The sequence below is a fragment of the Eriocheir sinensis genome, chromosome 62 (genome assembly GCF_024679095.1).
Source record: "Eriocheir sinensis breed Jianghai 21 chromosome 62, ASM2467909v1, whole genome shotgun sequence".
Classification (NCBI taxonomy): domain Eukaryota; kingdom Metazoa; phylum Arthropoda; class Malacostraca; order Decapoda; family Varunidae; genus Eriocheir; species Eriocheir sinensis.
Window position 1 is genome coordinate 6452649 of NC_066570.1, and position 13564 is coordinate 6466212.

Consider the following 13564-nt stretch of genomic DNA (forward strand, 5'->3'; position numbering starts at 1 on the left):
CTCTCTCTCTCAGGGAATAATTGAATCTTATTTCCGTATTCTCTCTCTCTCTCTCTCTCTCTCTCTCTCTCTCTCTCTCTCTCTCTCTCTCTCTCTCTCTCTCTCTGATGGAGTATGCGAATCTTATTTTCGCATTATCTCTCTCTCTCTCTCTCTCTCTCTCTCTCTCTCTCTCTCTCTCTCTCTCTCTCTCTCTCTCTCTCTCTCTCTCTCTCTCTCTTTCTAATGAGGTAATCAGATCTTACACACACACACACACACACACACACACCAAAACATCACATTCACACCTCCTTACACACCTATCACAGCATCCCTCACTCCTACACACCCATCACCCTTCCACCCTCCACATCCCATACATTCCCTCACCGCAGCTCCCTGGCTCCCCTACAACCCACCAATATCCCAGCACCTCACCCCACGCACCCTCTGCCCACCCCCGCCCCTCGTCCCCCGCCGGTGTGGATATCAACAAATATTGATTGGCTCAAGGCCGGATATCTGTGGACCAACCTAACCTTTTGTATTGCTGTTAGGCTACTTCCTGTACCGAGGGAAACACGAGGCTGGCCGGGCCTGGGGAGCGGAAGCGGCGAGGGCAGGGAAACCTCGGACGGCCGCCAAGGAGGGGAAAGCCGAGGGATATAAAGAGTCAGTTTCCCCTTACTTACTAGGGAGAAAGGAAGGAAGGGAGAGAGGGAAGGCTGGGAGGGGAGGGAGGGAGGAGAGCGCTGCGTGGCCTCCATAGAAAACGGGTGAGGAGACTGGCCGATAGAAAACTGTGAACGCTGGTCAATATTCAAGGGGGACTGATGCAATCGGGTTCACGTATCAAGACATCAAGAGTTCAATTTTAATGTCAGCCAAAGTGGGTTTTCATATGAGGTATTACGCGGTATTAGCAGCACGAACCCTTATAAATGGCTTCAGCAGTAAAGTCTATGGGAGAAGACTTTTTGGGTCGTATTTTAAATCATTTCGTCGTCCAAGTTCACATAATTGGCAAGGCTTTCGTAGGAGTTGTGGGCATTTCCAGGGATAGTTTTATGACCCTGGTGAACCTAAAGAAACGCTCATTAGAACCCGACTGACCTCCTCTTTAACTTACAGAAATAGTTGATGTGAGAAGTTAAAGTGTCTTATATTACCAATCTTTCTCTCTGAGCGTCTGATAACTTCAAAATCTATGCCAACCGTCCAGTGTTAATAGTGCCGGGGATTACTGACGGCTGGGTGAGGAAGGGAACCACATAGACATTTCCCCGTGATCCTGAACTGTTGGACTGAACGAAAGTATCATTCAGGAAAGTAATCGAAAGCCTCGTGTTCTGCTCAGGCGGCGCGCAGTGACTGGGGGTGCACGGGACACAGAAACGCAGGCACAACCACTCACGGACCCACGACCCACGCCTCCTCATAGCCCCTCCAGCACCTGAGCACAACACATGAGTGGACATCAAGTTATCAGTCCACAGTTCAGCTTCCACCTTCACGGTCCCATGGTGTAATGGTTAGCACTTTGGACTCTGAATCCAACAATCCGAGTTCGAGTCTCGGTGGGACCTCTCACTGTTTTCACGAAGATTTTTACGTGGGTCGCAGCCACTTCCCGGGTGCTCACGACCCATCAAGCAGTGGGGGGATGCAGCCACGGCCACCAGGAATGGACGGCCGCCATGGGGAGTGAGATCGGGGGCCGCTGCCTTAAATGAAGGTCAGTGGGCGGGAAGACGCCAGGGTCAGGTGAAGAAGCGATGGGGAAACTTAACAAAATAAACCAATACGGTCGAAGGTCTTAGGAAATGGGCAAAAATGTGTTTAAAACTTCATAAAATAGGCAAATATGGGTGAAGTCTTTCTTAAAGTGGCAAAGAGGGAATGTAAGATGCCAGTCCTGCTGTACGAACAGACCTGTGCCTGTGTGGCGTGCCCGTGCCGAGGGCCAAAAAAGGAATGACGCGTGGAAATGAATGAATGGTTGAGTGACTGATATTCATTTCGTGCCTCTACTGTGGCAATAACAACTCAAGTATAATGCCAATGAATGGAGATCAATATACTTGGTATCTATCTGCGTGTGTGTGTTTGTGTGTGAATGTGTGTGTGTGTGTGTGTGTGTGTGTGTGCTGCAGACGGCAACACTTTCTCTAAACGTTCTCCCGCATCACCCAACTGGACCTGAACGAAGTGCAGGCGCCGTCGAGGTGGCTTTTCATATTATTGCCTTTAAGAATGAGGGGAGAGACGTAACACTGATGAAGAGAGTGTAAAGGGATAACATGCGTCCCAAACTGGTAGTCAGCAAGACTCAGATAAGGTCAACGCTGCATCAGCTAGAATAGTGAGCATGAGAGGGAGTGCCAGAGAAGCCCATCATTTTCCGGTCAACTTGTATTTACTTGTATTTACCTCTATTTGTAACATTAGCAAACCTTAGCATGTGTTACGATAGGCTTGGAAGGTATATTGAATTTCTTGTTACAATGTTTTATCAATGACTTTGACAACAGAAAGTTATTATGCACGGGGCAACCAACAGGTGGCTGGTGGCACTAATACCATCTGGAGAGGCTAGCTTCAAAACACCTGTGACGTCACTGACGTGTCCGTGACTGAGTTACAGACAACCCTTGGCCACGGAAGAGTCGAGACACTCGCCTCATCTCCGCAGTAAACCCCAGACCAAGGGTTATTGGTACCCAGAGGTCGAGCCCGTGTGCCCTTTGTAGAGCTGAAGGTTGGGAGGAGCCAGCTGCTGCTAAGATTGGAGACATGTATTGGTGTGTTACATTACAATATTTTTGTCATAGCTATTAATTTGAAAAGTTATTATTGTTTCTTACTATTATTTCGTATCACGCTACACTGTTAATGAAAGGTAGGAACATTTTATATGTATGACAGCGTAAATAAACTTACAGAAACGAATACACCTGAGTGGGTGTTGTGAAGGGATGACAAACCATTTAAGTTGTATGCAGTCATCCAGGGAATTTTCAACTACCTCAATACCCGGAAAGCAGTGGCGGCGCCTTTACCTGTTGAGTTCATTTTTCAAAGCTACCACCTGCCAAACTTTGACAATGAATCTCACATTCGCCCGTGTATCTTTTTTTTTTAAGTTACGGAGACATGGAGATTTGGCGAAGTAAGGAAACAGAGATGAGAGAGAGGGAGTGTAGAGAGATGCGAGAGTAAGGGAGTAAGAGAAGTAACAGGAGAAGGGAATCGGGGACACATGTACGAGTATCGCTGAGCCAATTTATTGTCGGGGAAGTTTTGACAGCTTCGCCCTCGAGGTAACAAAATCCATTAGGCCGGGCCTCCTTGTATTTTTTTTTTTTTTTTTTTTTTTTACAGCAAAGGAGACAGCACAAGGGCACACACAAAAAAGGAAACAATAAAAAAAAAAGCCCGCTACTCGCTGTAAAGAATCCGAAGAGGTGGCCGAAAGAGCAGTCAATTACGTGAGAAGAGGTGTCCTGATACCTATGAAGGCGCCCTTGCCCAGTGTCCTGAGGAGTACCATTCAGGAGGGAGTTTCGCTCTGAACGGGCCGGGGAGCGTAAGGGAGAGTCAGACGGCTAAGGGAATCGGTAACGGGAAGACGTGTCCTCCTCACTTCGCCTTCGGCAGGAGGACGGACGAGCGACAGAGGCTCCGAGGTGTTCAATACTCCCCGAAAGAGTAACATCAGTTGAGGGTGTGTTCTTTGATGTTAGAATACTCCTTATATCGACCATTTGTATGTGCGTCCGTCAGGCGGATGGCGACTGGTTATCGCTGATGGATGAATACGATGATGAGTTAAATTAATTGATTGATTGATAGTTTATTGTTGCAGGTAAACAAGGGAGAAGGGAGGAACATGCCATCCCAACCCCCAGGCAGGACAGAGTGTGATTATACAACTAGTAATACATGTGTAGGTAGCACCATGAAACTAAAGAGATACAATGGTAGGAATGAATGCACAACAAGGGAGGGGGGCGGTACCTGCCGGCCTTCCCCTAGACAAGAAAATAAAAAGTGGGGACGGAGAAGGACATTGCCCAAGCACTAGATGGGAATGATTAAGGTAGATGATGTTTGTGGTGTGGCAGTGTGTATTTCAAGTGATCAATGATATTACAGATCGCACCAGACAGGTTTTTTTTTCCTTATCTACCCTCTCCATCAGCTGTCCACGCCGGGCGGTAATGATGAAACATTTGGTCAGCGGGTGAGAGCGAGCGATCTGCGCGAGGCGGAACGACCTTGGTTGAACCCAGCGGGAGGCGAGCAGCGCGAGGCCAGCCAGGACAGCGTGGCACCGAGGCGGCGTGCCAACGGCGGCTGAAGAAGTCTGGGTGGTGGCCACACCTGTGCCGCCTGCTGAGGGTGGACAGGTAGCCCGCGGATCTTCTCGCCGTGACTGACTTGTGGTATGAGAGTGACTGGTGTAACTGCAGGTGTTGTGTTGCTGACGGAACGTTTATAGTGGCAGTGGTGTGGTGCTTGTATGAAGTCACGACGGTGAATCAGTGGTGGCAGTGAACGCCTTTAGTGGCGCTGACCATACTTCTACGAGGTAATCGTCAAACGAGTGTGTTGTGATCGTAACGAGTCAGCATTTATTATTATCATTTTGTCGTTACGTATATTGAAAAGGCATTCTACGAAATGGAGACGAGTGGCCGGTGGTAGTGTTGATTGGTTAAAAGAGTAAACAGTTGCACTATCGTCACAGGGACATAAGCAGCTGCTGAATTGCCGCAGCTGCCGATTGTGTATGGTTGTTATAAGGGAAAACACGGAGGATCCCGAGGGTATTCCGGAGACGAAACGCAATGCCGAATAGACATTGATACTGAAAGTGATACAGAGCTACCTGATGACCCCAGCGAGGCGCTGTACAGAAAGGAGAGGGTGACAGACGCCGTGTGCGCAAGGCTGTCCAAAGCAATCGCCAGCGTGGAGGACCTACTGACGATACGGCTACAAAAAGGTCTGACTGACGCAGAGGTGCGATCAAAGGACTGCGGGCCACAGTCAACGGAAACAGTGTGCAACAGACATGAACCCACAAAGCGCACCTCGAGTGGTGACATCATCCGAGCCTCGGCAGCACGCCATGACGTCGGGGAGTGGTCAGAGAGGGGAGACAGATTCGGTGGAGAGGCCCTCGCCAGGGCCAATGGCAGGAACGTCGACAACGTCTGGTGACTTCGCAGCGGAGGTGTTGGAGAAGAGTGTGCAGCAAGTACTCGCCGCTATTCAGAGGCCAAAGCCAGCCATGCCTACGTTTACAGGAGAATCGAGAAGGAAATTAGACATTTTCATGCGAGGATTTAATGGCTATTTAGAAGATAATAAGATTGATCCCTAGGAGAAACTGGAGATGCTGATAACTGCGTGTACAGGTACTGGTGACCTGAAGGAGGCAGTGATCAGCCACACACAACTGGACCCGGAAACGGGATACAAGGAGGCCGTCAACATGCTGCAGGAGCGGCTCGGGAGCGCCCAGGATGAAATGGACGAGGCAATACGTGACCTACTGGACGGGCCGCCGATCAGGGACACAGACACAAAGGGGCTCCAGGCATTCATAACCGAGTCGAAGATAACCGTGATATATCTGGACACCGCGGGTCGCCCGATTGACCTGGACAACTTTGGAGTCATCATGGTCTTAGCTGAGCGACTGACTGGACAACTACGAGAGATATATGAAAACAAACTACACAAATTTAAGAGGAAGTACGACACGAGGCTAGGGATTGAATGGTTTATCTTCCAATTGGAGGAGTACTTGCGAACGCTAAGAGTCAGCGAGGAGAGTAAGTGCACAGACAAAAATGACACGAACGCCGCCCATAGTAGCCGAGGCACAGTCATGAGAGGGAAAACTTTCGGGCTCGTCTCCACACCAGGCTGGTCACCCGGGAGCAAGAAGAAGCAGGCCCCGTGTGTTGTGTATGACGATCTTCATCTACTCTACCAATGTTGGGACTTCCAAAACCTGAGCGTTGTAGAGCGTTGGAAGGCGGCAACGAATGCTAAAGTCTGTTACAGCTGTCTTGGTCGCAACCACACTGCAAGACACAGCCACACTCCAGATGGCTGCACGGGCCCGGGAAGCGAGGAGGAGAGGCGAGGATGATCGTGGCACACTACAACCCAGACGACAGGAACAAGCGTGTGAAATTGGATCCTGATTCGTGGCCACACCTTTGAACAGGAATGCCATGGCCATAGTCGAGGTGTTCATGAAGGAGAGGAACACCCTGCGACCTGGGACACACGGCAGCCATCGCTGGGAGGGCCACAACCCGAGGAACATTACCGCTACTGGGGGAAACACGTGCACTTCCTCGCAAACTATAGTATTGGAAACGTTGGCGTCAGCAGGCGGGTCAACTCGAGCCACGGAAAGACCTCAAGAAGGGAGACCTGGTGACCATTGCAAATGAAACAGCTTCAGGCAATCAATGGAGCCTGGGCAGAGTGGGTCATGTGCAGCCCCAGGACCAACGGGTTTGTCCGTCAAGTTGAAGCAAAGACGGCAGGTAATGTGCTGGTGCGGCCACTAAGTTCAGTTTCCTAGAAGGTCTTCACGGGCGAGCTCTGACTTTCTCAACTGGTGGGTGTCCAAGTGGCAGGTGTGCTCGCCCTTCACGGCATTGTTAGTGATCTTTATAGCTCTTAATTTGTGCCTTTGACTCATGGAGAGTACACCTATCGAACGATATGTTAGCGGCATGGTTTTTCCTCGCTAGTGTAGGGCGCATTTGCCGCTCAACGGGAGGAGTTTTACAGCCGTTTAGCGAATTGAGGGAACAAAAGATGAGAGAGGTGAGGGAGGGCAGAGATGAGAGAGGTGAGGGAGGGCAGAGATGAGAGAGGTGAGGGAGGGCAGAGATGAGAGAGGTGAGGGAGGGCAGAGATGAGAGAGGTGAGGGAGGGCAGAGATGAGAGAGGTGAGGGACTAAGGGGAGAAGAGAGAGGACAGCAGAGAAAATCTTAAATGCATAATGCTCCTTGAAAGCTGAATGACATATATGTATTTTATTTCACCTTATATATGTGTGTGTGTGTGTGTGTCTGTGAGAGAGAGAGAGAGAGAGAGAGAGAGAGAGAGAGAGAGAGAGAGAGAGAGAGAGAGAGAGAGAGAGAGAGAGAGAGAGAGAGAGAAACTGTGGTCCACCCTTCTATACTTTGCCTCCACTCCATAACCCCCCCATTTCAACACTTCCACCACAACCCCCCCCCCCCCCCCTTTTGTCACCTTGCCTCCCCTTTATTCATTCCACCTCCAGTCAACACTACCACACAACCACTTTTTCACCACCTACCACCACAACCACCCACTCCACCACCTCCCCGTTCAGTCACTTTGTACATACCCCACCAACTCCACCTCTCCACACCACCATAACCTTCACCATACACACCTATTGCATATCTTTATCCACTCCTCCACCACGTCACTCCACCAACACTTCATGAACTCTTTAATCACCTCCTAAACCTCCCCACCACTCCCTAACTCCCCATCACATTCCCCCCCTCCCTCTCCCCATCCACCTGTCCACCCCCTCCACTCATACTTTTACTCCACACACCCTGTAAAGACCCCTACCTCACTTCCACACACCCCTCCACATTCTCCCCCTCCACTAAACCCAACAACATACCGCACTGCATCTCCCCACACCCCTGTCCACCCCCTATTCCTACCTTCACCCAACACACACCTGTCCTCCCCATCACACCATCCCACCACTCCCCCAACACATCCCTGCACCCTCCCCCTCCCTTACACACTCCTGCAACTAGCCCCCAGCACTGTATCTCCCCATGTACCTGTCCACCCCGTCATCCTACCTTCACCCCACACACACTTTAGCACTTCAGTCACCCCAAATACATCTCCCCACCTCTCCCCAACACCCCCACCACATCCTCCTCTCCCAACAACTTACCCAACACTGCATATCCCCATCCACCTTTCCACCCTCCTACCTTCCTCCACCTTCCTTCACTCCACCCACCCTTTAAACACCCCCACCACTCCTCCCCACCACTCCCTCACACTCTACCCCACCCCCACAACCTTCCCCGCACCCCACAGCCCCGTCAGTCTCCTCAAAACCCCAAGATCGTGGCGCCAGTATGAGGAGACATCGAGCTCCCTTCGCGTGCCTCCCTGCCCCGCCCCGCCCCGCAGCCCCGCATACGCCAGGCGTCAGCGTGTCCCGTGCGTATGTGGTGGCGGCGCGGCGCAGCACCCCGCGTTATGTGGCTCCGCTGGCGGCCCTGGGGTTTAGCCGCAGTGTCGGATAATCCGTGGCACGAGAGACCGTCCTCGGTGCTGACAGATGTGCGAGGACTGCGAACTTTGACCTCCCGTGCCCTGACCCTCGGTGTCTAGGCGCGGGGGCTCGGGGCGGAAGGGTGAGGTGTTTGTGTGGCTCTGCTTAGCGGCGCCCCTCGGTGTGCCTGTGTTGGGGTGCACGACGAGAACAAACACTCGGCGATATTCACGCACACGGCCCTACGCGGATCAGCACGCAACGCCTCGCCTTAATGCCGTATATGGATCCCAGCGGCGCCCCGTCATTGGCTGCCACCGCCGCTAATCTATGACGTCACGCCAACGCCGCCTCGGTATTGGCCGCCGCCCGCCACAATGGCTGATCAGCCTTGGAGGGGCGAAGGACGAACACACGCACGCCCACTTCCCCCTCTCCTCCTCCTACTCCTGCTCCTGCTCGTCCTTGGTGGTGGGTCAGTGCGTGCGTGCGTGCGTGAGGGTATCTGAGTGGCTGAGGCTGGCGCTGAGCGGAGATATGGAGAGATAAGACTCGATATGATAAAAGAAAAGTGAGAGACCAAGAGGAGGAGGAAGGAACGGACTCTCCTCCATCCTCCCTCTGTTCCTCCTCCCCCGCCGCCACGCACACCTGTAGCACGTGAGCCAGGTGATTCACGCTCCGCCCCGCCCCGCACCTCGCCGCGCCGCACGGGAACTCAGGGCTTGTTGCTGGCGCCCTTCTCACCCCTTCTCTTCACCATCACCCCCACCAATGGAAGGAGGTGTGCAAGTGTGATTGTGATGGTGGTGGTGGGGTGATGGTGAAGTGGTGGACATATTATAGGAGACAGAATGCATTGGGTTATATCACTGTATGTCTGCGTACTGTATGGCTGTGTATGAATGAATGAATGAGTGAATGAATGAATGAGTGAATGAATGATTGACTGACTGACTAAATTAATGTATGGATGAATAATTAGAGAATGAAAAAAAATGAATGAATGAATGAATGAATGAATGAATGATGAATGATTGACTGACTGAGTGACTGACTAAATGAATGGATGGGTGAATAATTAGAGAATGAATGAGAATGAATGAGGGGATGGAAGACCTGACAAAACTGGTAAATATACATACATACGCAATAATGTATAAATGAATAGGCATACAAGTCGATTACTCTCTCTCTCTCTCTCTCTCTCTCTCTCTCTCTCTCTCTCTCTCTCTCTCTCTCTCTCTCTCTCTCTCTCTCTCTCTCTCTCTCTCTCTCTCTCTCTCTCTCTCTCTCTCTCTCTCTCTCTCTCTCTCTCTCTCTCTCTCTCTCTCAAAACACTCGTGCAGGTTTTCGTTATGACTATTTTCTAGGTATACAAGTCGATTACTCTCTCTCTCTCTCTCTCTCTCTCTCTCTCTCTCTCTCTCTCTCTCTCTCTCTCTCTCTCTCTCTCTCTCTCTCTCTCTCATGCAGGCTTTCGTTATGGCTATTTTGAAAGGCCACACGGAAGACGTAGCGGGCTTTCACGAGTACTTTTACCCGCCCATGGAGCAGAAGCCTTGTTAAAATACCCCACCAGTGTCATCAAACCACCCGCCCCACAGGACTTAAGCCCGTATTCTTAAACACTTCGCCGCCCAAGTACATGTATTGGACAAGGCTTTCGTAGGAGTTTGGGGTATTTCCAGGGGTAGTTATATGGCCCTGGTGGTAGTCTGACCCTTCTTCTGTACCGTGAACCTGAAACAATACTCCCAAGAACCCGATTAATCTCCTTTTCGACCTAAGGAAAGCGTTGATGTGAAAAGAGTGCGTTACCGACATTACACCCCAACACTGAACTACCCCAATAAACTCATCTTGACAAGCGTAATGTCACAAGTTAAGGATACACAACGACAGGAAAAGATTACAAGCGGTCGACACAGGCACATGAGCACTGAAGAAATACAATACACTCGTCCTAACAAGCGTGATGTCACAAGCTTAAACTACACAAGGGTATAAAAAAAAAAAAAGGTACAAGCGGTCCATAGTGACACATGAACACTGAATAATGAAAAAAAAAAAAAAAATTACAAGCGGTCGACACAGGCACATGACCACTGAATAAACACAGTACACTCGTCTAAAAGAGCATGATGTCACAAGCTTAGACTACACAAGGGTATAGAAAAAAAAAAATAAATAAATAAAATAAAATAAAGGTACAAGCGATCCATAGTGAAACATGAACACTGAACTAATGCAAAAAATGATAAAAAAAAATCGTATTAATAAGAGCGTAATGCCACAAAAGAAAACACAAGGATGAAAAAAATAATATACAAACGATCCACATTTACACCCACAAACTATTAAAAAAAAAGCGTTATAAGGGTAATACCACACAAGGATGCACTAGAATATAACAAGCCTACAAGCTACCAAAGTCTGTTCACCAAAGTCCGACCCAAGCTGACAAACCTAAGCGTGTTTGCAAGCTGAGTGCTGATTGGCTACTGTTATGGCTTCCAAGTTTTCTTTAACCCGTCCGCTGCGATTGGCACGGATTTGGCTTTCCCTGGTAGCATGGTAACATAAACTCTCAGGTCTTTCTCTGCCTCTGTGGTGGATAGTGGAGTGTTTCCCATGTGGTGTTGGTATGCTGGATATCCTCTCCCAAGGTGCAGGACTTTACATTTTCTTCATTGAGTTGTAGCAGACACTTTTTGTTCCACTCCTGTAGCTTGGTGATGTATTCTTGAAGGAAATCCGAAGCCAAGGGGTTAGCTTCTGTTTGTGTTTATCTCACGCAACACTTTCCGCTAATCTGCACTGTGCTTACGAAAACGCTTGGGGTTATGTTGTCAGCTTGGGGCAGACTTAAGTGAACGGACTATAGTTGACCTACACTTGGAAGCTTCCGAAACCAGCGTTGTCAAATTATCGTACTCTGAACACTGCATTTATCATTTTTTAGGCTCCAAGACTGTCACATCCACGTAAATAATGATAGGAAATTAGTCATCGTAGAAACTCTTAACTATTGATGTTTTTTTGTTCTTTTTTTGCTATAGTTATCTCAAATTATCGTACTCTGAACACTGCATTTATAATTTTTTAGGCTCCAAGACTATCAAAACCACGCAAATAACGATAGGAAATATAAGTCATCGTAAAAACTCTTAAATATTAATGTTTTTTTGTTCTTTTTTGCTATAGCTATCGGTCACAAACTACGAAAATGCAGTAGGCTGAGTACGATAATTTGCCAGAGCTGTCCGAGAGACCCAGTTCTTTATAACCCGCTCTCCTATATACTGTGCCGCATGCTTTATTTATTTATTTATTTATTTTTTACCCATTTTCTCCTCTATATATAACACTCTGTTCTTATTTCTCCTCAGTGCAAACTTTCCTAAATTGTTCTATGTTATGATGCATGTTTTTTTTTTTCACATACTCTCCTCTATATATTACACTATGTTCTTATTTCTCCTCAGCGCAAACTTTCCTAAATTGTTCGATGTTATGATGAGGGAGAGACAGCCTGGGTGATATACCTCCGCTGGTCATGAATTCTTTGATGTTCCAGTTTCTGTTTCCTTTCCAGTTATTTCGTTCGGTTCTTGAGTTGTTCGGGTACTTGTAATTGAGCTGTTCCATTATTTATCATTGACCTGTTCGGGTGTTGTTAGTTGTTGTGTATTCTCGTGTGTATTGTGATGCGTGCGTGCCGAGGATGGGGACACATAAACTAGAGTTGCTTGTGTGTGTGTGTGTGTGTGTGTGTGTGTGTGTGTGTGGCGCCCAGTAACACACACAGGTACAAATTACTGCATATGTGTTTACGAAGTTATATGTGTTTCTATATTTTGTGTGTGTTTTATTTTCCTTATTTTTACTCCTTCGTGAAAATAAAGAAAATGCTCCTTGATTTTATTTTCGCTTTTTTCATTCTTTTGATTCTTTACTTCATTTTTCTTCATTTTTTTAACTCTTTCTTTCTTTCATTATTTCCTTCTTTGTTGATTCCTGTTAATTGTTTAGTTCATTATTTCCTTCGTTTATTTTTTATTTTATTCTTTTTCATAATGCAGTTCCTTATTACTTTCCTTCATCATTTCTTTATTTATTTTCTTCCTTTTTTCATTTGTATGCTCTACGGAAAACAAAACACACACACACACACACACACACACACACACACACACACACACACACACACACACACACATCCTTAATTCGTCCTTAGTCTCCCTCGCCGCCGCCCAGGTATGCAGTGGCGCCTTTTGTCACCTCAATGTCACCTCTGTTTTTACCTGCACACACACACACACACACACACACACACACACACACACACACACACACACACATACACATACAGGTCAGTTTTCCCAGCCTTCCGTGCATAGGTCCTTTTTTTTTTCCTCCTTCCCCTTTCTTCCGATGTTTCTTTTTTCCCCTCCTTTACCTTTCCTTTTCTCCCTCCCTCCCTCCAGTCCTCGGTGTATGAAAGACTTGCCAAATGCATTGTGTGGTGGCTATGCGATGCACCACCACCACCACCACCTTCACCACCACCTTCATCACCACCACCACCACCACCACCACCTTCATCACCATCACCTGCTTCGTAACAGATTTATGACTTTTTTTTTGTCTTTATCCCTTGCATTCTCTCTCTCTCTCTCTCTCTCTCTCTCTCTCTCTCTCTCTCTCTCTCTCTCTCTCTCTCTCTCTCTCTCTCTCTCTCTCTCTCAGGATGTCGCGGTCAGAAGAGTTAATTACGTGACAATGATGTGTGTGTGTGTGTGTGTGTGTGTGTGTGTGTGTGTGTGTGTGTGTGTGTGTGTGTGTGTGCGTGTGTGTGTGTGTGTGTGTGTGTGTGTGTGTGTTTTGTTTTCTGTAGAGCATACATGTGAAAAAGGAGGAAAAGAAATAAAGAAATGATGAGGGAAAGTATGTAATAAAGAACTGCATTATGAAAAAAAATAAAAGAAAAAATAAAAGAAGGAAATAATGAACTAAAGAATTAACAGGAATCAACACAGAAGGAAATAATGAAAGGAAGAAAGAGTTGAAGAAATGAAGAAAAATGAAGGAAATAAAGAATCAGAGAATGAAAAAAGCGAGAAAAAAAATCAGTGAAGCATTTGTATTTTAACGAAAGAATAAATAAAAAATAAACACAAATGATAGAAATACATATTATAACTTCGTAAACACATATGCATCAAATTGTACCTGTGTATGTTGCCGGACCTCTCGCTCAC

At 47.8% G+C, this 13564-nt stretch overlaps 1 non-coding gene across 1 annotated transcript; it reads left to right on the forward strand.

Annotated features, from left to right (window-relative positions):
* Positions 1-1496: 1496 nt before the first annotated feature.
* On the forward strand, positions 1497-1568 carry Trnaq-cug (transfer RNA glutamine (anticodon CUG)). The gene has a single exon. It is a non-coding gene; the product is annotated as a tRNA-Gln (tRNA).
* The last annotated feature ends 11996 nt before the right edge of the window (positions 1569-13564 follow it).